At 36.1% G+C, this 20,454-nt stretch overlaps 1 protein-coding gene across 3 annotated transcripts in view; it reads left to right on the top strand.

Moving 5' to 3' along the window:
* Nucleotides 1-1,680: 1,680 nt before the first annotated feature.
* LOC132159829 (neurocan core protein-like) overlaps nt 1,681-20,454 on the top strand; it is a 127,759-nt gene continuing 108,985 nt past the window's right edge. Inside the window, exon 1 of one of the 3 annotated variants that reach the window (XM_059569454.1) lies at nt 1,681-2,123. The gene's annotated coding sequence lies outside the window, so the exon portion shown is untranslated. The remainder of the gene's footprint in view (nt 2,124-20,454) is intronic. The other 2 variants (XM_059569453.1, XM_059569452.1) reach the window with 2 other exon arrangements.

Here is a 20,454-nt window from a genome sequence, read left to right as displayed (position 1 = left end):
ACAGGAACACTGAGAAGAACCGCTTTGCGGTTTGTTGTGATTTGTTTACACAGTAACATCTGTAATCGGATGACAGTGATGAATGTGATGAACGACTGAACTGGGGCCGGTGTTAAGTGAGTGGGCTTCTATAGGTCGGGTGAAAATGTGTGTCAGTGGACCACGGCTTGGCCCCTAGGAACAGATTTGCAGCATCTTAAGGGATATCATTATTCTGTCATAAAACAGGGGGCAGGTCAGGTTCTCCAGAGCTTTTTTTTAAAGGCTCCTTGGGATACTGAGATGATTTATTCATCTGCAAACAGAAGAGCTGGTACATGGGTTGGCTTACCAAGACAATGGGTATTCGTGTGGACATTTGTCAAATAACAGACAATGGGAAGATAATCTGGCCAATGCAATAAATATACACGTGCAAAGGCACAATGAACAACGTTGTTAATAGAAATCATAATAATGAATTGTGTATATAACCCTAAGTATAAAATAGGCATCATATTTGAATTTAAATTGTTTTGGTTGTTAAATCTGACAAGGTTGGGACCTTTTTGGTCTTAAGAATAAGGGTTTCCAAATGGAGGTTGCATAGCAATGCCTTAAAAGAACCATTTTGGGTTCCTTAAAGAACCTTTTGGTAAACAGTTCTTAAAAAAAACAGTTGTCTTGGTTCAATAATCTTTAGAACCTTTTGTGCAATGGAAAAGGTTCCATGGATTTTAAAGGTTCTTTGTGGAACCAATGACTCCATTACAATGATTCCATTATGCTAAAACAAGAAGACCTAGAGAATATATCATAGCCTATTTAAGATAAATAAAAAAAGAAATACTTTTTTTTGTCTATGCATTGCATATTGTTCTTATATATATTGTGAATGGTTGCTTCGGTTACCACAAATTGTTTGTTTTTATATTTGGCACATTCTGATTTTGTCGTCATCTAACTTTTGTGGCACTTGGTCATTCAAAACAATGTTGATAAACACTAAAGTTTAAAAATGAAGAATTAAAAAGTGTTTTGTTGACGTATTTTCACTAGGAACGTTGCTATGGTCACCACCAGGTAACACGACTTCTATATATTTAGCTTCTATTTAGCACATTCTAACTACTTTCAATAATTTAATTTAATTTATATTTATTTTGTTGTACTTGGTGGCTTGAAAGACTGTTTAAATATGCACATATGCATACAGTATGTAAAGGCTAGAAACTTTTACAAACCTCATACTTTTTATAGAATAATTGAATTTTACTACAAATACCATGGTTAAACCGTGGTTAGTGTAGCAAAACCATGGTTAATTGAAGATTACCATGGTTAAACTACATTATTACTACGTTTTTTACTAACTTTATTAGCAACTGTACTACCCTTATGAAAATTAACCATGGTTTTATTGTAGTAAAACTGTAGTAACCATTTGTATAACCACAGTTTTACTACAAATACCATGTTTAAACAATGATAAGTGTAGCAAAAACCATGGTTAATTTGTGGTCACCGTGGTTTAACTATTGTTACCGTGTGTGTTATCAAATGGTTCATTTTCGTAAGGGTATGCTTTTTTGGTTGTAAAACCCTGGATAATTTTCGTAAGGGACTGTTGTTGTAACTTCGTTTTGGTGAATTCAGATAACTAAGAGTCAGATGAACCCCCAAATTCTCCATATATACACCTCGATATATCTGCCCAAGCAAATGACCAAACAAAGGACGGAATAGCTTAAATATTGTGCAAAATCTTGTCCATCCCCCACCGAAGTCCACAGAGAATTGGCCATAACGTCTAACGCACTCTCTTGCCTAAGCATCTGCTCCGTTCATTCGGTGAGGGGGGAACCGCTGTGAGCCTCCGCTCGCGCTTTTGTTCAGTGTCTCTCCTCGCGACCGGCGAAGCGCGCGCCGTTTCGAGCTCCTCTCTGGACTCGGGCTGAGGAGAAATACCGTGCTTTTTGAACGATTTTTTAATGAAGTAAGGAGTTCATTTCAACACGTTTCTGAGGCTGAACAGATTTGAATGGTTGACCTCGGCGGCTGTTATCATCTACTCCGCTGAATCTGAGGCGACGCGGCATTCCTGTGGACTTTCTGAGGCGACGACGCGCTTTACTTCGGAGAAGGTGAGAACAAGCGACGTTTTGTGCTTATTGCGTCTCGCTTTATTATTAATGTATAACGTGGTGTAGGCTGTTTTGTGTCAGGACAGGCTATATACAGCCCCCTTGCCAAGCGCAGTAGCCTACCTCAGTGAGGACAGTCAAGGGGACAAAACCAGGAGCACGACGATGTTGAACGGCTGTTGGAAACATAATACTATTTATAAACCATGTTTTGATTGACATCATGATGAAATGTTAAGTATATGAAGAGTAGAGTGCTATCTAATTTCTAAAACCAGTTAATCACTTATCCTTTCAAATATTAAATGATTTGCAAAGTACTAGTGGGTTCAAATGCAATGTTCTTGTCCTGTTTTCCCCAGATCCACTCAAGTGAGTCATTTTCTTTGCCTTGATATAACCCCCCACCTGCAAGCTGTCATCTCCAGTAATGCCTTGATGTGAAGTGGTTGAAAGAAATCCCATCAGTGAGCGAGATTTTGGGGATTGAATTTAGTTTTTTCTCCTTCGCAGAGTGTCAGCTGGATGCTGTTTAAAGCTGACAAGTGCTGAGCGCTGCCAGTCTTGTGCCCGCCTCGACGACAGCGTGCAGCTGGTGGGAGAGGAAGACTGAGCCGAATTTCTCTTGGCATTCTGTCGTGACTGACTCTGTTGTCTCTGTTCGGTCTGAATCCCTGAGTCTCTACCTGACGGAGCACTCCAGGTGCTTCTTGCATCAGTCTGCAACAAGTCTCTATTCTGACAAGAGAAAAAGTGCAAGAGAGTGACTTGTTAATGTGAAGATGTGTGTTATTTGTAAGAGAGCATCAGGGATAGAAAGTGGTGTGAGTTGTGGCTCCAGGTGCCCTGGGGAAATTACAGGTAGCTGTTTGCAGCAAATTGGTTACTGTGTGGCAAGGGTTGTAGCGTTGCCCTCTTCTCTTCTCTTCTCTTCTCTTCTCTTCTCTTCTCTTCTCTTCTCTTCTCTTCTCTTCTCTCTTTTGGAGTTTATCCTATGGCGCGCTCACACTGGGAACAGTTTTGCACCATCATTTTTGTTGAGAGTTTCGGCGACACAAGTGATGCAACAAAGTTGGAGTCTAACTTATGCAAATGAGCCATCCAGTGACTACCAATGAGAGCGCTTACTGTCAGATGTTGCGGCATATTAGGAAGTAACGCACAGCATTTTGGCAACCTCCAGCAATTGCTTTTGTTTGGCTTTAGTTGTGTAAGCTGGTATATTCGATTTTTAATAGCGAACCTGAAAATCCATTTTTCATATACTGACAAAAGAAAAAAAACAATTTTCACTCTGAAATTGCTAGTACATTTCAAGCATAAACAACATACGAACAGCAATATATTGAATTAAACATGGAATTCAGAAGTAGAAAGATTGTAGTTTTAAAGTGGTATTGTATTGTGAAATGTACTCCACTAATGTTTTAAAACTTTTTTTTTTTTTACAAATGTATTATTAAATTGTAAATTACATTATAATGTATGCCTAAATTCACTTAAATATAACTTGAAAAAAATAATAGATTGTATTTTTTAGTGTTATTTAAAATTTATTTACATTTATTTCCTTTTTTTAATGTATTTTTTTTTATAGAATTTTAATATCAGGCATTGATCGGTTATCAGCCATATCTTTCATATTTAAACATTGTTTAATGGAGTTTTTAGCAAATCTCAAAATGAATAACTTTTTCATAATATCCATTATTATGGATGCCTAAATTAACTTGCAGCTTTTAAAAATGATTGATTTTAGTTTTTACAGTAATTTTATTCACTTATTTATATTGAATTTATTTTGGACAAAATAATATTGACTGTTTATTGATTATCACCATAACATAACCATTACTTTACCGTATTGGCCAACATTTTAGCCAATCCCTGATTTTAATTGACCAAATAAACATATGTGTGTCTGCTGAGGCTGTGTTGCTAAACTCATACCCTGTCAGCCTCAAGCAACCCTGTGCTGCTTGCATCTATATCAGGGTGATACGACGCCTCCAGGTTCAAAGACCTTTCTTTCTAACCCCAGTCCCAGCGGAGCAGCTCAGTCCTGCCAAACCAAGCAGCCTTTCAAGTTGGCTCCAGAACCTCGTTAAATCTCCTTGGGGCATCCATTCTGCTCTTTATCTGAGCACCCTCTTCTTCTATCGTAAATGCCAGAGCACTTTTGAGCATGTTGTCTCTTGGAGAAAAAAGTGGAAATTTCCTCTGAGCGCACCCATTTTGGCGTTGGATGACTTGTAGAGGGCACTTGATTGATTCTCACATTTGAATAATTCGCGTTTCCGCTCTACTGCGTAGTTTAGTGCCAACAATCGTATGAGGTGGGGGGGGTTGTGCTGACAGGTGGAATTGAAATTGTACTTGAATAGCATCCAGTAAGCTAAATGCATTCGGATTCAGGAGAAAATGCTCTTGTCGTAAATTAACACACGCCATGTTTAATGGACAAAGTCTACTAAAATGTTTCTGGAAATTTTTGTTATTAAAGAAACATTGTGCTAGTTTTGAAGTCCTGCATAAGCCGACTGCTGATTTGTGACAAAGTCTGTGTTTAATTATGCAAAGTTAAAGCCTGTTTGTGATTTTTGTGGTGAATAAATGCCAGTATAAGTCTTAATTTATGTCCACAGTCATCCAGGTTGGTGTCTTACCTTGTGTGCACAGTCTTGATTGACAGCTGACAAGAAAGAGTAGTTGTGTCTAATCCCATGAGCCAGAGGAAGCGGTTGGCAGCAGCTGTCTCTCCTACATGTGTCACCCGCCAATCTGCCAAAGTCTGAATATTTATCAGCGCCCAGACTTGGAATACATTATTCAGAACGGGCATTTGCCGCCTTAAACACCATAAATGAATCATGACACCTGGTCTGTGTTTGGCTGGTTTTTGAAATGGGACTGTAAGAGTTTAACTTCGTAGAGGGAGAAGAAAAGATTAATTTTAATTTCTTCTCAGCCCTAATTCTTTTTCTGTCTTGAAAAGGTTCCATTTGGCTCGCAGGTCCGTTCAAGACAAAAACACACTACCTTGCGGTTTAAAGATTCATTTAGAAAATGTTTTATCGCTCGCCTTGTTGGAGAGGTCCAGAAGGAAAAGAAGCCTGATAATTATGCCAGCAATTTGCACAGTGCTACTCGGTCCTCCAATACAAGCTTCTCACTCTCTTGTTTCCTGGTATTTTTATCCTCAGTTTTCAGCACTGGACAGCTCCCAAGCTTTGGCCATTGTGCACACAGCTGCTGGCTGCTAATAAATGAACAAGACCCAGCAGCATCGCTCAAAATGATATTTGCTCCAAGAAGAAAATGGCCTGTTGGAGTTCTCCCTCTTTGTGTTTGCATTCGGGGCGACGCCAAATCTGAGAAAAGATTGATGAGTGGGGGTTCACAGGACAAATGGCCTTGTGGCTCCAGCTTCATTCATCTTAGACTCACAAGTGCTTGGAATTTCACATTCTCCATATTCGTGTGCTGAAGCGATATGGGATTAAAGGGATAATTAACTTGAAAATAAAATTATGCCATCTTGTACTCACTCTCAAGACATTGCAAAACTGTATGACCACTAACTTTCTGCGGATCACAAAGTAAGATATTTGGAAGGGTTGCAGTGGTTTTTAGCTCTATTTTAGAACCGTCACAGTACGGACATCTCGGTTCAGTGCATGAGGCCTTACAACAATGCAACGCTGTTTGATAACTGGCCGCCAGCAGAAGAACAGCAAATGCTGCGAGTTGTGCACTTGAAAGCAAAGCCCACTAGACAGTGACCATGTGCTGACTCTGAATGTGTCTCTCGCAGTCTGACAAAGGAGTATACTTTAAAGGCTTGTGCACTTAACTGTTTGTGAGGTTTGTGCTCATGCATCCTACCTCTTCTCCTTCGGCACAAATCCAAATATTCCATAATGTTTACATATTTGCGATGTAATGTATCTGAATGCAAAACTATTATTTATTATGTAAATTTATAGGCTTTGTACATCAGTTCCAACTGTGAAACAGAGGCAGACGCGCTGATGTTTGGTTCACTGTATTTTATATTTTTAAAGTACCTACTGCGCTGTCAAGTTATCAGTGCTGGAACTGATGTGTTTTTTGTGTGTGTGTGTGTGTGTGTGTGTGTGTGTGCGTGCGCGATCACTTCTCCAACTGTTTCCTTATACCAGCAGAATGAACTTTAAACACTTATTGTCTTATTAATAATGCATCACTGTATAAAGGTCTGCTTTAATTTGTGTACACTCACAATGAAAACAAAACATTGTACTCGCTGCCATTTGAGTTTATGCTTATATGAGCATATATAGGCTACATTACAGGTTCGCACTGTTTTTTCCCCCTTGTTTATCTGTTTTTTGCCAACTCATTCAGCACTCCAGTTCCTGAATACAACTGAAAACAGTACAAACATGTCCGACATGCAAACGGTCTGCTAAGGGCTTCATAAAATAGGGCAAAATGTGTGTTTGCGATATTGAACCACATGAAGTGTAACAAATAAAACGTATGGGAAATATAAAAGTGATCTGACAACTACTATAGTTTCAAATCAACAATAGTACACTAACAGTATTATGAGTCAGTTAATGGTTACGGTCATGTTCAGCAGGAGTGACTTGAAAATTAAAGCCATAACAGCTTCTTTTTACTATAAGTATCATATATTCTGCATCATACTCACAAGAAACAGTTCTTATAATCACAAGTTAAGAACTGTAGTTTGAACCATACAAATTTGCAATGTTGATTGCGAATGTCTGTTAGAATGATCTTTTCATGAAAAAAATTTTATTTTATTTTTAAGCATGCAAATATGCATCATTGTACTGTAAATCAAGAAGATCTGAAGTGAGGAAACCCAATCGCTCTGCACGACTTGCATTTATTAATCCTCAACCCATTTCTCTTTGTCTATGCATTACAAGCACCTCAGTAATCCTACAACTAGTGTCTTCTCATCACGGGAAATGCACAGGGAAACAAAATATAATTAATTTCTTCCAAATCCCCATATACCTGGTTGGAGCCCATCATTCTGTTTCCATTGTCAGGCTTCATAAATGTAATCTGCACGTGCCATATCATTCTGTCGGAGATCAGTTTACCCTGACAATGAGGTTTTCTCCTTGCCATATATTTCAATATATCATTCATTAACATGGAAATTACTTTTATAGAGGTTCAGATTGTGTCGTAGGGTTCATACCATTACGTTGCATGAGTAACAGTTAATTTTTTCGGTTATTGATTCCCTCTGCTTGATGAGAAACATGTTGACGCATGTGAGCACTTATTTGTTTCACCGACAGTGAGTGTAATTGGATAGATGTATGTAGATTTATTGGATTTCGGTGGACGCAGATACAGTGTATTGTTCTGTAGTTTTTCACAGTCACTTGTGCACCTTCTCTTAAAGGGACAGTTCACCCAAAAACCATGCATTGTGTGTGTTTTTATTTTATTTTATTTTATTATTTTGAGGAACACAAAAGGAGAATCTCTCTCATTTGCATTTACAGTATATGCAATTACAATGCAAAAACCCTTTCATTTATGTATTAGTTAAAAGCAGTTTGTAACTTTTAATGTAATTCTTTTTAAAATAGATTTATTTAGATTTATTTTTATTTAAGTTTTAGTTTTAATAATCTTAAGATCTCAACTGGCGACTAATTCAATTTTAATGTCTGTGATCACAAAATGTTCTCAAAAATGTTGTTTTATGGAGTTTTCGTCTACTGGAAGTTTTTTGGAAAGATGTTTCATCAACTGAACAATCGGTATGTTTCTAAACAACAGTACAAACCATTAAATACGGTATTTCTATTCTTCACAGCCTCATTTTCATCTCTGTCTCAATGTAAATACAGCAATACCGTGACTAAGGTCTATGCATATATAGGCCATGCTGAGCTGTACCAGATGATTGAGACATGACAGTCGGAAAGTTTATGTCAAAACCGCTCTTGTCCTCCTGGAATCGTATCAGAGCTGAAATCAATCCCTCCACCTTGACAACCTCACCAGACTGAAATATACACCACTGACTGAACCTGTAAGTTTCAATTTGCCCAGTGCATCTCAGGTCAAAAGTTCTCACAGCAGGTTTCATTCGCTTTTAGTGGGCCGTAATATGATTTCCAATGCCACACTTGAGCAGCTTAACACAAAGGCACAAATTACAGCTTTTATAAGATTTGTGTGTTGCCTTACATCAGAGTCTGAAACTGACATGAGTCGGGATGTCATTTTAAAAGCATATGCTATTCCTGTTTTTTTCTACAGATGCCATGTTGTCAACGAAGTGAAAGATGGTGCTTTGGATTCGCAATTTCCTCTAAAAATATGACACTGTTATTAGTAATGGGATCAAATCAGCAGGCCTTCAGTCTAATTGTCTTTGAGAACAAAACTGTATGTTACTCTCCTACTGTTACAGACACAATACTGGAGGAAGGGGATGTGGCACATTGATATAGCCTTTCTGTATGCTTTGAAGTTGGGAACTAGAAGTGCATATAAAGCGCACTTCGAAGTACCCTCTTTAATGTCCTCACGTATATAATCAAAATCCAAAGCATCATTTAAGATGCATTTCTTCCCAATTTGTTCATTTTCTGCACCTCTGAAATGTGTTACCTTTTATTCTCATTAGTTAATTCAGAGTGACTTTCTTCAGTGCTCTTCTGGGTGCCCTACAAATGCATAATATCAGAAGGAATAGGTCTCGGTATCCACCGCTGGTGGGCTCTGTGCCATTTCTGCCCACCTTTGGCTTTGTGTAATTAACAGGCCCTGGAATTTATCTCTGTCTAGGTTTTAATTATCTACAGCCAATACTCCAAACTCTTTGACTTTTCTTATTGCGTCAATGCCAAGTGTGCTAGACCACACGGCAAGAGGAATACTACATTATTATTTAGTTTTTTAATTGATCAGGGCTGTTTAAGAGTTTAATTGTAAATGTTGTTTCAAATGAGTGACTTGTGCAACATCCTTCATGCAGATCATGCGTTGGGTTATGCGTTACAAAAGGGAGGTGATTTTAAAATCCTGACTTTGTTACCATGATTTTGTATGGCTAACAACTGAAAAATGTATGTATGTAGTGAAATATTAGTATTTTGTAGTGGAGTGATCTTTTAAAAGACTATCTATAACCCAACTTATAATAAAATAGATTATAACTTATAATACCTTATAAAAATAACTTCCCTTGAAACAGTGTTGTAATTGTTAGCTAAAACCTTTTATTTTTTTATTTTAGTTGATTGAAATAACTCTGAAATAAATAAATAAATAAAAATAGAGGAAATGTAAACAAAATTAGAAATGTTGCTTTGCATATGAACTTAATTAAAGATTTTAAGTAGAAATATATAATAAACAAATATGTCTATATTAAAAATATAGAAATAGGAAAAAATTATAAAAGCATAACAAAGTTACTAAAAAATTAAAATGAAAACTAATATATATATATATATATAAAGCTTATATTAAAATAAACATTAGATTAAAAATGTAAACAACCTAAGCTTAAAAAATGTAAACAAAAATTTGAAAAGTTCCCTAACTAACTGAAATAAGTTGCTTTTGCACAAAAAAAAACAAACAAAAAAAAAAACGCCTTATCACCTCTATAAGCCTGGAAGAGTCACTGGTTTTATAGAATGGCACTTGAATCACAGAAAAGTACCTTACATTTGACAAAGGAACCTTTTTATTTTCTTACATTTTGTCAAAAACACCACCAACCCTCCTGCGGTTTTGCCCTTTGATTAAATGTGTGAGTCTCCACACCAGCGCTAGATCTAAATTCCACCTCATTTTCAGTGACCTTCATTATTCTGACAGGAAGAGATCAAAGCGGGTCAGACGGGCTCTTCTGTTTTTCCCAACCGTGAAGTAAAAGAAAGGACACTGATGAAGGTAATAGGTAATTAATGTATCCACTTTGTTTGTCAGTCGGATTCATACTGCATTAAAAGCAGTCTGATGAAGAAAATCCACTGCCCACATTTTCCTGTCAATCAATATGGAATAATATCAGAACCAAATCCAATGCAGAACCGGTTTCTCATTACTCAATCAGTGTTTAACTGTTAATCTCAAAGGAAAGCAAAAATCGAGTGGGATACAATGGGGCCAATTTTTGCAAGATTTAAAGCAGAAATGCAAAGCTTATCATTTTATAAACACGCTTTACATTAATTCTTCTAAGCCTGTGTAGTATTTGAGCTCAAAATAAATTTTTGTGGTGATCAACATGTAGGCTGCACGACTGCAGGATGCTTGTAATTCACTTTCCGCTATGTTGCGCTCTCTTTTGTTGTTTACTGATGAGTGAGAATTCATTTGAGCATCTTCAGTGTGGCAAAGAAACAGATTCATCTCCTTCTGGTCATGATGAGAAGGTCAGAATGTTGCTTAAGGGAGTTTAGCGTCTGAAATGCAATCACGCTGCTTGATTACACTGGCATTCATCATCACAGCACAAAAAGATACTGTCCTTGTTTCCATCTCGCAATCAAAGACGTCACTTTATATAGTAGGTACTACACATTCATAAATTCCTGGTCTTGTAGATGGAAGGACTTTTGAAATTAATCACCCACGCTGTTAGGGACAATCAGTGCAAATGGGCAGGATTTGAACAAAAAGCATGCACTTTTTGGCGTTATCTTTCTGTCGGGATTAATTATGTCTTTCCTTTAGTAGTGCGCTGATAGTAAAGGTCAGAGCTGAAATTTTTTTTTTTTTTAGTGAATCAAAACCATACAGTGCAACCAGTGGTTCGGATTTATGAACTAATGACTCTCATGAGACAGTTCTTTTAATTGAATCAGAAATCTAGTGCTTGCCAAGTGTTGTCAGATTCACAAACAACTCTTGAGATGCTTCTTTTTAGTGAATCAAAAAAAAAAGTAGCACAAACAGTGTAATCTTATTCATGAACGAATGACTCTTGTGAGCTGGTTCTTTTTAGTCAATCATAAACACAGTGCAACCAATGCAACTGATTCATGTACAAATGACTCCTATGAGCTGGTTAGTGAATCAGAAACATACAGCACGACTAGGGATGTCTGATTCACAAAGAAACAAATCTTTTGAGAGGGTTCTTTTTAATGAATCTCTCATGAGAATACTTTTAAAAGATGATTTATCGGTTTGAATCTGTATGAAACACTGCACTGTATGTTTTATAACATTAGCAGAGATGAATTTTCAGCATGCAAATGGGGATTGTAACAAAAAGTACACCATTTTTGGGTAATCTTTCCACGTTGTCCTCAGAGGTAGAGTCCGGCTGAATGATGGAATGATGAATGCTTTCCTTTAGTAGTGCGGCGATAGTAAAGGTCAGAGCCGAATGGTGTCACTGAGGGCCTTTGTGTGTTTAGTGATGTTATACTCATCCCTGCTTTCTTTCTCTAGGACCACCGTGTTATTCCTCTTACCATCGCTATTGGTGTGAATTGCATGGCCTTTTCAAAGGAAGTCCCAGTGCTAAGCTCTATGCTAACTCCAACCATAACAAGCCACTTTATGAAGCTTTTGTCAAACTTGTACATGCAGAATAGTTTGTCTGGACGCTCCCTTCATGTTCCTTATGTTTCCTCCCTCACTTTTTTGCAGCCATCACCATTCTTCGTGTTTAATTAGCCTGTGGGGAGTAGCCCTTTCTTCGAGCAGGATTATGTATCACTGTGTTGGGAGCAGAGCTGTTCTCTCCTCATTAATTATACACGGCATATCCAGCAAACCGTCCAGTTGCCTGGCCAATAAATAAATTAAAGCCCCGTTATGAGATAATAAAGTCGACATGAAACTCAACTGCTCACAGTGGTCTGAGTCAGGCTTTTAAAGTTTTAGACTGCCAGGATGCCTGAGCCAACTTCAGACTATGGTTACTCCTGTTGTTGTTGTTTACACTACTTCTGCGCTTTTGACCCCCCGAAAACAGAGACTTTTGAAAAAACTGCAGAAGCTGTTTTAGTTTGAAGACTCTGGGGTTGCTTTTCAGTTTAAACCGACCAAAACTGAGACTTTTTTTAAATGATGGCTTGGCTGGCCACATTAAGCCCTTTCACACATACAGACTTTTCCGGAAAATTACCGGTAAATTGCCTTAAAGAGATCATGTGTGAACAGGCTCTTTTCAAAAATACCGGTAAATTCGTTCCGGTAATTTTATGCCAATTTCCTGGTATTACTGTGTGAAAGAGGCTATTGTCTCTGCGTATCCTTGGTGACCGTGTAAACAATAACATCATGCTAATTGTTGTACCCATAAATATGTATGGGTTGATTCCCCATTGGACTCGAGCATTTAAATAATAGGGAAACTACCTAAACATGTCTATGGCTGTACCTGCATGAATGGTCATGTGACATGGTTTTTCGGTTGTGTAGTGTAGACTGAGATCGTTTCAGAAATGCAGTGAAAACGCCATTTTTAAACGAAAACGCACTAGTGTCAACAGGGCCTCAGTCTTTCATGCTTCAGATTACACTGAATAGATGCAATAGATGCAAGAGCTACAACTACACCTTGTACGAGCTTGTCTTATACATATTATATGTTCAGAAATAATATACGGAAAATACTTCTCAAAAGTCAAGGTAATTCAATATCAAAATGACTGAAAGTATAACACAAGTATACTACAGTATTATTAACTATAAATGTTCTGTGAAAACAACGAGCTTCCAGCCTGTCGCCATGAAGCAAACATGAAATATCAGACATACAGTATTATTTACAGGTTTTTTTATTCGCTTGCGCTTGGTTATTCCCATTTGTAATTGAAGTATTGCTTCCGTCATGTGCTTTCTGGCTGTTAGTAGCATGAGGAAATGAACATTAACTGGAACTCCTTGAGAACATTTGAAGCATCAGTAAAGCTGGAGACGCTCCCATAAGGGGCTGGAACAGTTGGCGTCTCTGACAGGATGACATTCATCAGACCTGTTAGCGCTGGATTGTTTCAGGTTGCGCAGGCAGAGAAATGAATCGCATGCTGTCTCCCCGGGCGAGCTGCGTGAAGAGTTTGGCGTGAAAGTGGGACTTCAACAGCGAGAGATGATTAACACAGATCTCTGCTTGAAAAGTTCTTACACGGTGTTGGCAGAGGAGAAGGTGAGGGACCATGTGACACAGTACATTGAGGTTAGGGACTGGTGAAGGGCAAGGAAATATTCCTTTGTTCGATTTGCTTTCAAAGTGCAACCGAATGCTGTAATACACAGGGGTGTCACAGTGTTGCGGTTTAGTCTTAGTCAGTCATTGCGGTATCTCTGCTGAAAGCTTTAAGAAGTCCCCCTCTTGAATAAAATCCCGAGCTGGCTACAAATATTGAACTTTTCAGTGACCCTAATGTTGATTCTTAAAATCCCAAGATTGATCAAGTTGTCTTTTGCCAGACTTTTAAGAATATGTAGCCCAATTCACCAAAGAAAGACTGGTATGAACCAGTTCTTTTTGTTGAATAAAAACAGCGCAACCAGTGTAGTTTGAATCAATGTCTGAGCCAATCAGCCAGCACAAACAAATGACTCTCATGAGCCAGTTCCTTTTGAGTCAAAAGCATACAGTTCAGTGTAATCCAATTCATAAATCACACTGATCACCAAAAAGTATTGGCTTATAAAACATACAGTGTGACCAGTTCAGTTCGATTCATGAACAAACGAGTCTTTTCCTTTTAGTAAATCAAAAACAACCAGCACGAACTGTGTAGTCGAGTTCATGAAGAAATGAATGAACTTATGAACCAGTTCTTTGTAGAGAATCTAAAATATACAGTATGAACAGTGTATTTTGATTACAAATGAATGCCTGTTATGAGCTCGTTCTTTTAAGTGAGTCAAATACATAGAACTTGACCAGAGAGTGTAGTCCACAAATAAAAGACTCATTTTGAGTCCTGAATCAAAAGCACACATTACAACTGGAGTAATCTGATTCACAAACTAATGACTTTTAAAGTCTTTTTGGGTGAATCTAAAATATACAGTGTGAACCGTGTATTCTGATTCATGAAGGAATGACTCTTATGAACAGATTCTTTTTAGTGAGAAGCATACAGTATGACCAACACAGTTCAATTCATTAACATATGAATCATTTTGAGTTGCGTGTTTGCACATAGAAAAATGCAGTGCAACAGTGTAGTCCGAGTCACAAACAAATGACTCTAATGTGTCACTTCTTTTTAGTGAATCAAAAACATGTGGCACAAACAGTGTAGTCCGACTAAGAAAACAAATGACTCATGAATCAGTTCAATGAATGATTTTAATTAGTCTGACATGGTGTCCTGTATATTTTACAACACTAGCAGAACCATTTGCTACATTTATTTAGTATATGAAAGCATATACACCAATAAATAAGAAGTGAATCAGGAAATTTGAACTGATACCCAGTCTTAGCGAATACACTGCATTATTTCAGTTTGAAAGAACTCCAGCTAGATACTGAGGTATCAAAATATGTGACCTCCAGTGCAAAATGAAATCCTGAAGGCATTTCATGGGCTTTTGTGCCATACTGCACTTACCTTATTCAGTGATGAAGGTTAACACATTCTTACACAATCTTGAATGCGAGTTTGAATGCATTGTGGCGATAACTAAAGTTAACCCGCGAGATGAGGACGCTAATAATAATATTTCTTTTCCGAGTGTCTCTTTGGAAATCTCTCCTGCTCGTGGGTACCAGATTTCTGTCACAGCTTCTCAACTTTCTGTCTCCATATGTTATGATGGAAATAATGGAGTGGGTGGGAAGTATGGTGGTTGGTGTAGTTGGGGGAAATCTGAGCGAATCCCTCGCCGTGTTCCCATTCATCAGATTTCTGCTCCACCATCAGACACAATCATATGGTTCTCAGCAGGAGGGCAAGAGAAAATCCCGACAGATAGGTGAAGCGGGAGAGACTGTGCATCATGTTATAGACAGCACCTGTCACAATCTGTGCTACAAGCCCAAGGTTTCTCGATGAAATTACCTTCTTGGTGCATTCCTTAAAAGACAGTTGATGAAGATGAGGAAGAGCAATTGACAGCTGGCATGAATTCTTGTGTGCGTTTCTGCATTTTTAGGCCTAGAATTGTCCTCTTAGACAGGAAGAGACAATCTGACAATCATGATGAAAATAACCTAGTGGGTTGTTTTTTTTTATGTTTGGAAGGGGGCTATTTTAAAAACACAATTTGTACTATAATACATAATATATAATAAAATAAGAAATATAATAATAATAATAATACAATTAGATATTTATATATACAATTATATGTAAAATATTATACATTTATATAATATTTAATTATATTTGAGAAATATTTACAGTTCTGATGTATTCGTTTATTAATGAATATAAAGGTGTTTAAATTAGTTATTTTGTATATGGTAATAGTTTTACATGTACCACATTGTTTACACTACATTCAGTTAATTAATTTATTCACTGATTTATATAAATGAATAATTAGTATTACTAGAATTATAAATACAAATACAATGTAATTAAAAAAAAAAATTTTCATGACTAATTAATATGTATAAATATAAATAATAATGTAATTATTTTTAGCAATTTTAAACACCACGTACATTATGTAGTATGTAAATAATTACAAATATTGTAATATAAAATTAGTAAATAAAATAATATGTAATATATTTGTCATAAATGTATTTACACACAGAAATGTAAAAATAAAATATATACATAGAAATAAAAAAATATTAATTAATACACAATACATGTAACAATAGTCAAAAATATAAAAAAATAGAATTATATAGAGTATATATATATGTGTGTGTGTGTGTGTGTGTGTGTGTGTGCTCTTGTTTTTGTGACATATCAGGACACAACTCTGTATAATGACATGTGACACAGGTATTACAAGGAGAGGGTGACTTATGAGGACATAATCATGTCCCCATTTTTCAAAACGCTTATAAACCATACAGAATGAGTTTTTTTGAGAAAGTAAAAATGCACAACGTTTCCTGTGAGGGTTAGGGTTGGGTGTAGGGTTGGTGTAGGGCCATAGAATATACAGTTTGTACAGTATAAAAACCATTACGCCTATGGAATGTCCCCACTTTTCACAAAATCAGACGTGAGTGTGTGTGTGTGTGTGTGTGTGTGTGTGTGTATATATTTGTAGCTCTTTTTGTGCTTTTGTGTTCAGTTATCATTGTCAGTAAGCGCTGAGACTAAGTTTATTGGCATGGTCACATTAATCGTTGATTTTGTGAAATTCCTGCTGGGAAAATCCAGTAATTTCTGTGGAATCCACATGATCAAGAATTTTGCACGAAGTGAAAGATTTCACATGGTGCATTAATAAACAGAAAGCTTCTGTCTTTGTGCATCTCTACTGACAATAAACAATAGACATGTTTTGTCAAAAAAATAAATAAATAAAATAAACACACCTTACACAACCTAATAATGCAGCTTCCTGTAAATAAGTGTTTCTCCAGCATGACACAATTACAATAGACAACAATGGGAGTCCAAATGTCAAATCAGCAGCTTATTAAAGTCACATAACTCCTCCACCAGCGGTGGGGCCGCGCACCTCCTGTGAATATGTAGATGTCCGGTAACAAATCATCACGTCAGATTTCCTAATCTGAGGAATACCAGTGCAGTTCTTCATTACAGTTGCTAAATGACCTCCAGTCCCACATGCTTCGGGATCAGGCAGCAGTATTATGAATGGGAACATCTGCCCGACCCTTCCACTCTCATCAATAACACCGTCTCTTTGATCAATGCTGCGCATGTGCCATGTGTGCAGCGCTGCTCACTTTATATTGAGCTAATTAGGCCAGACCTGGAAACCTGTTGCGTGATATTTGGCTAAAAGTGACCAAATCACAGCACTGTTTACTCTTTAGAATAGATTTTTGGTTGTAAGCAATGGTAATAAAAGCAATCTTTATGGCTACGTTCACACTGCAGGCTGAAACGACCCAATTCCGATTTTTTTGCCCCTATGCGACCTGTATCTGATCTTTTCATGACAGTCTGAACGACACAGATCCGATCTTTTCAAATGCGACCCAGGCCACTTGGGTATGTGGTCCTGAATCCGATACGTATCCGATCTTTTGAAAAGCGACCTCCGTCTGAACGGCCAGGTCACATGTATCCGACCCGTATGTCATTGATACGCTACAAACGTCATAATTCTGCGTTGAAGTAGGCGGGAATGAGAAGATAAACAACAACCATGGCGGACGATGCTGCTTAAATAACTTTAATATTGCTAAACGAGCTCCGCTGTTGACTACACTGTTGTTGACATCCATGTTTAGCTACTTCCGCAAACAACGAGTGACGTCGTTGGCCGTTGAGTACTCTTCTGCGCATGCGGATCACTTCTGGGTCATTTCACGTTCACACAGGAGATCACAAAAGGTCGCATTTAAAAAATCGGAATTGAGCATTAAGCCCTGCAGTGTGAACGTAGCCTATGTAGTTTTAAATGGTAAGTGTTTTAAAAGTAAAAGTGTTAATATATATATATATATATATATATATATATAGATGTGTATGTGTGTATATTCCGTTTTATGTTTTTTCCAAATTCCATTTTAATTTGTCTGGATTCTGCTCTTTTTCAGTTGAAATTCCTGGACTCCTTTTTAATGGGTAAATAAAATGTCATTAATCAAGCATGTCAAATTAATTAAAATCAAGAAACTTATACAATTTCACATCAACTTATTAAGAGTAATTTCACAATTTCTTTAAAAATATATTTTTATTTGCTTTTTTCATTCATTTTATATATATTTTTAAATATATTATTCATTTGTATTACTTTGTTTGCATTTGTTTTTTTAATATTTAAATTTTTTTATTGTTTAATTTTACTTTTAGATCACGTTTGCCCTTACATGTTTATCACATTGATTTAAATATGATAATCTTGTACCATATTGATATTTATCTAATGCCATATTAAAAATCCAAAGAGTAAGCAAATATATTCCATCCATTGTAATTAGTAGATGAAACATTCCAAATGAGAATTCAGACAGAAGCATAATGAATTCATTTGTCTAATACTGAAGTTGCACTCCTCTGTAAATTATTCTCTGGAATTCCCTTTTCTTTGTTGGTTGAAATATGATATAGCATAAAACATGAGGTGTATTTCTTCTTTTTTGCTTTAATAGAAAAACTCCATTGAATCTAAAACTTCCTTTTCTTTCTTCCCCATCTTCTAAATCCCATTTTGTTTGCATATAAGGAGTCAAATAAAAACTTTATGTCAGGTCCTAAGATTTTTATGGTCATCCGTGTAATATCCTTCCTGTGTTGTAAAGTAAAGAGGCACATAAAATGATAGAGAGGCGTCTTTAATATTCATTCGCTTGAAAAGCAGCAGTCGGGATACAGTAAAGAGATAAACGAGGACACAGCGTATTGAATTATTCCCTGCTCCGATAAAACAGACTCTGCACATTGTTAAAAAAGATGTAGAGCTCTGAATAAAGTGATTTCGCAGCATTTAGATTCGTTGAGAAACCAGTTTTCATGTTTGCAGATTTGTTCATTACCATTTTTGTTGCGAGCAACTGTGATGAAGCCCTTGAGATGCGTTTGCAAAGAATTTGTTACTCCTTCTTGCTCCGTTGTTGTTTCCCGGACACTCTGTGTCTACTTCTCGAATATGTGAAGAGATTTGATGAGTATCCCAAAAAATGTGTTTGAAAGACCTTCTGTTTCTTGACACAAACCATAACAAAATTATCTTAACAGATGTTAAGGAAAAGTCAACACAATAGTGCACGTGTACTCTGCTACAAACATCTGTACTTATATTAAGTGCCAGAAAATAAACCAAGAATGAACTGCCTAAGCTAATGGTTAATTATTTATTTATTTGCTGACTTTAAATTTTTATAATTGCATTTGGATTATATTTTTATAATGTATGTATTTATATTTGTTTTTACATTTATTTTATATTTGTTTTATACATTATGTATATTTTATATTTACATTTATGTATTTATTTTTATTCGCTTGTTATATGTATTAATATTTAATTATTAGTAATATTTACATATACTATTTGTATTCATATTTATTTTTATATGTATTACTATTTTCATTTTTTATTTCTTTACGGTATTTATGCATTTATTGCTTTTTCATTTATTGCATATTTGTTTTATACATTATTTTTTATATAAATTATTTTTATGTATTTACTTTTATTTGCTGACTTTTTATTCATATATTTATTAATGGTATTTGTCGGCTTTTGAATGTATTGCCTTTTCCATTTATATAGTTTTATTTGCTTTTTATTGTATTATTTTTTTATATTTACATTTATTTTATATTTACATTTTGATGATGTTTTTTTATATATTATTTGATTTTGTAATTTTTAATATTTGTTTTATATTATTTTTATTACATTTTATGTTTGCAATTATGTATTTATTTTTATATTCACTGACCTTTATTTTATTTATATATATATATATATATATATATATATATATATAAATTGTATGCACTATTTAACAAATCGAGAGAATGAAATTGCAATCATGTGCACGTTTTAGTACATTTATTTCGTTTTTTTTTTTTTTGTTTTTTTTTGGTGCATATTTCCATCAGCTTTTATTCTTAATGCAAAGAGTATTCCACGTCTGTGTTTCGCCATGGTGTTTAGAGAATAGAATATTGAGAATATTGAGAGAATATTGGTTATACACCTATTGGAAAATCAATCATAAGGAATTTAACTAGGACAAGTCTGTAGATGCACAAGTTGCAATAGGTGTTTTCTTCAGCACAAATTTTGTATTAACTTGTTGGACTCTTTTAAAAGCCGCCCCCTCTCTCTTTTCCGCTCCCCTTCACCCCCATCTCATCTCTGTTAGCAGGCAGAACTGATAAATACATTGGAGACTGGGATTCTGGTCACTAATTTTGAGACTCTTTTGAACTGTTTAAATCTAATTACTTGGATTTCTTTGCTGTGTGGCTACAAAAAAAACAAAAAACATACTGAGGCAAAAACTCGTATTGACACCCCAGCGCAGAAGATTTGGACACAGAAGTCTGGTTAAATTGTGCCCCTGGGAACAAAAGCCAGCAGTCAAGATTCTCTCAAAAAAGCCAGAAATAGTGCCCTGGATTTCCAGTGACTTACTTGCACTGCATAAGGTCCATAAGATGGCATGTTTTGTCATATAGTTCACCTAAAAATTACATTTCAGTCATTCAAAAACATGATTTTCTTTATACAGTGG

This window comes from Carassius carassius, chromosome 16 (genome assembly GCF_963082965.1).
Source record: "Carassius carassius chromosome 16, fCarCar2.1, whole genome shotgun sequence".
Lineage (NCBI taxonomy): Eukaryota > Metazoa > Chordata > Actinopteri > Cypriniformes > Cyprinidae > Carassius > Carassius carassius.
Note: the sequence above shows the minus strand (reverse complement) of the source record. Positions and strands in the feature narration are given on the sequence as shown.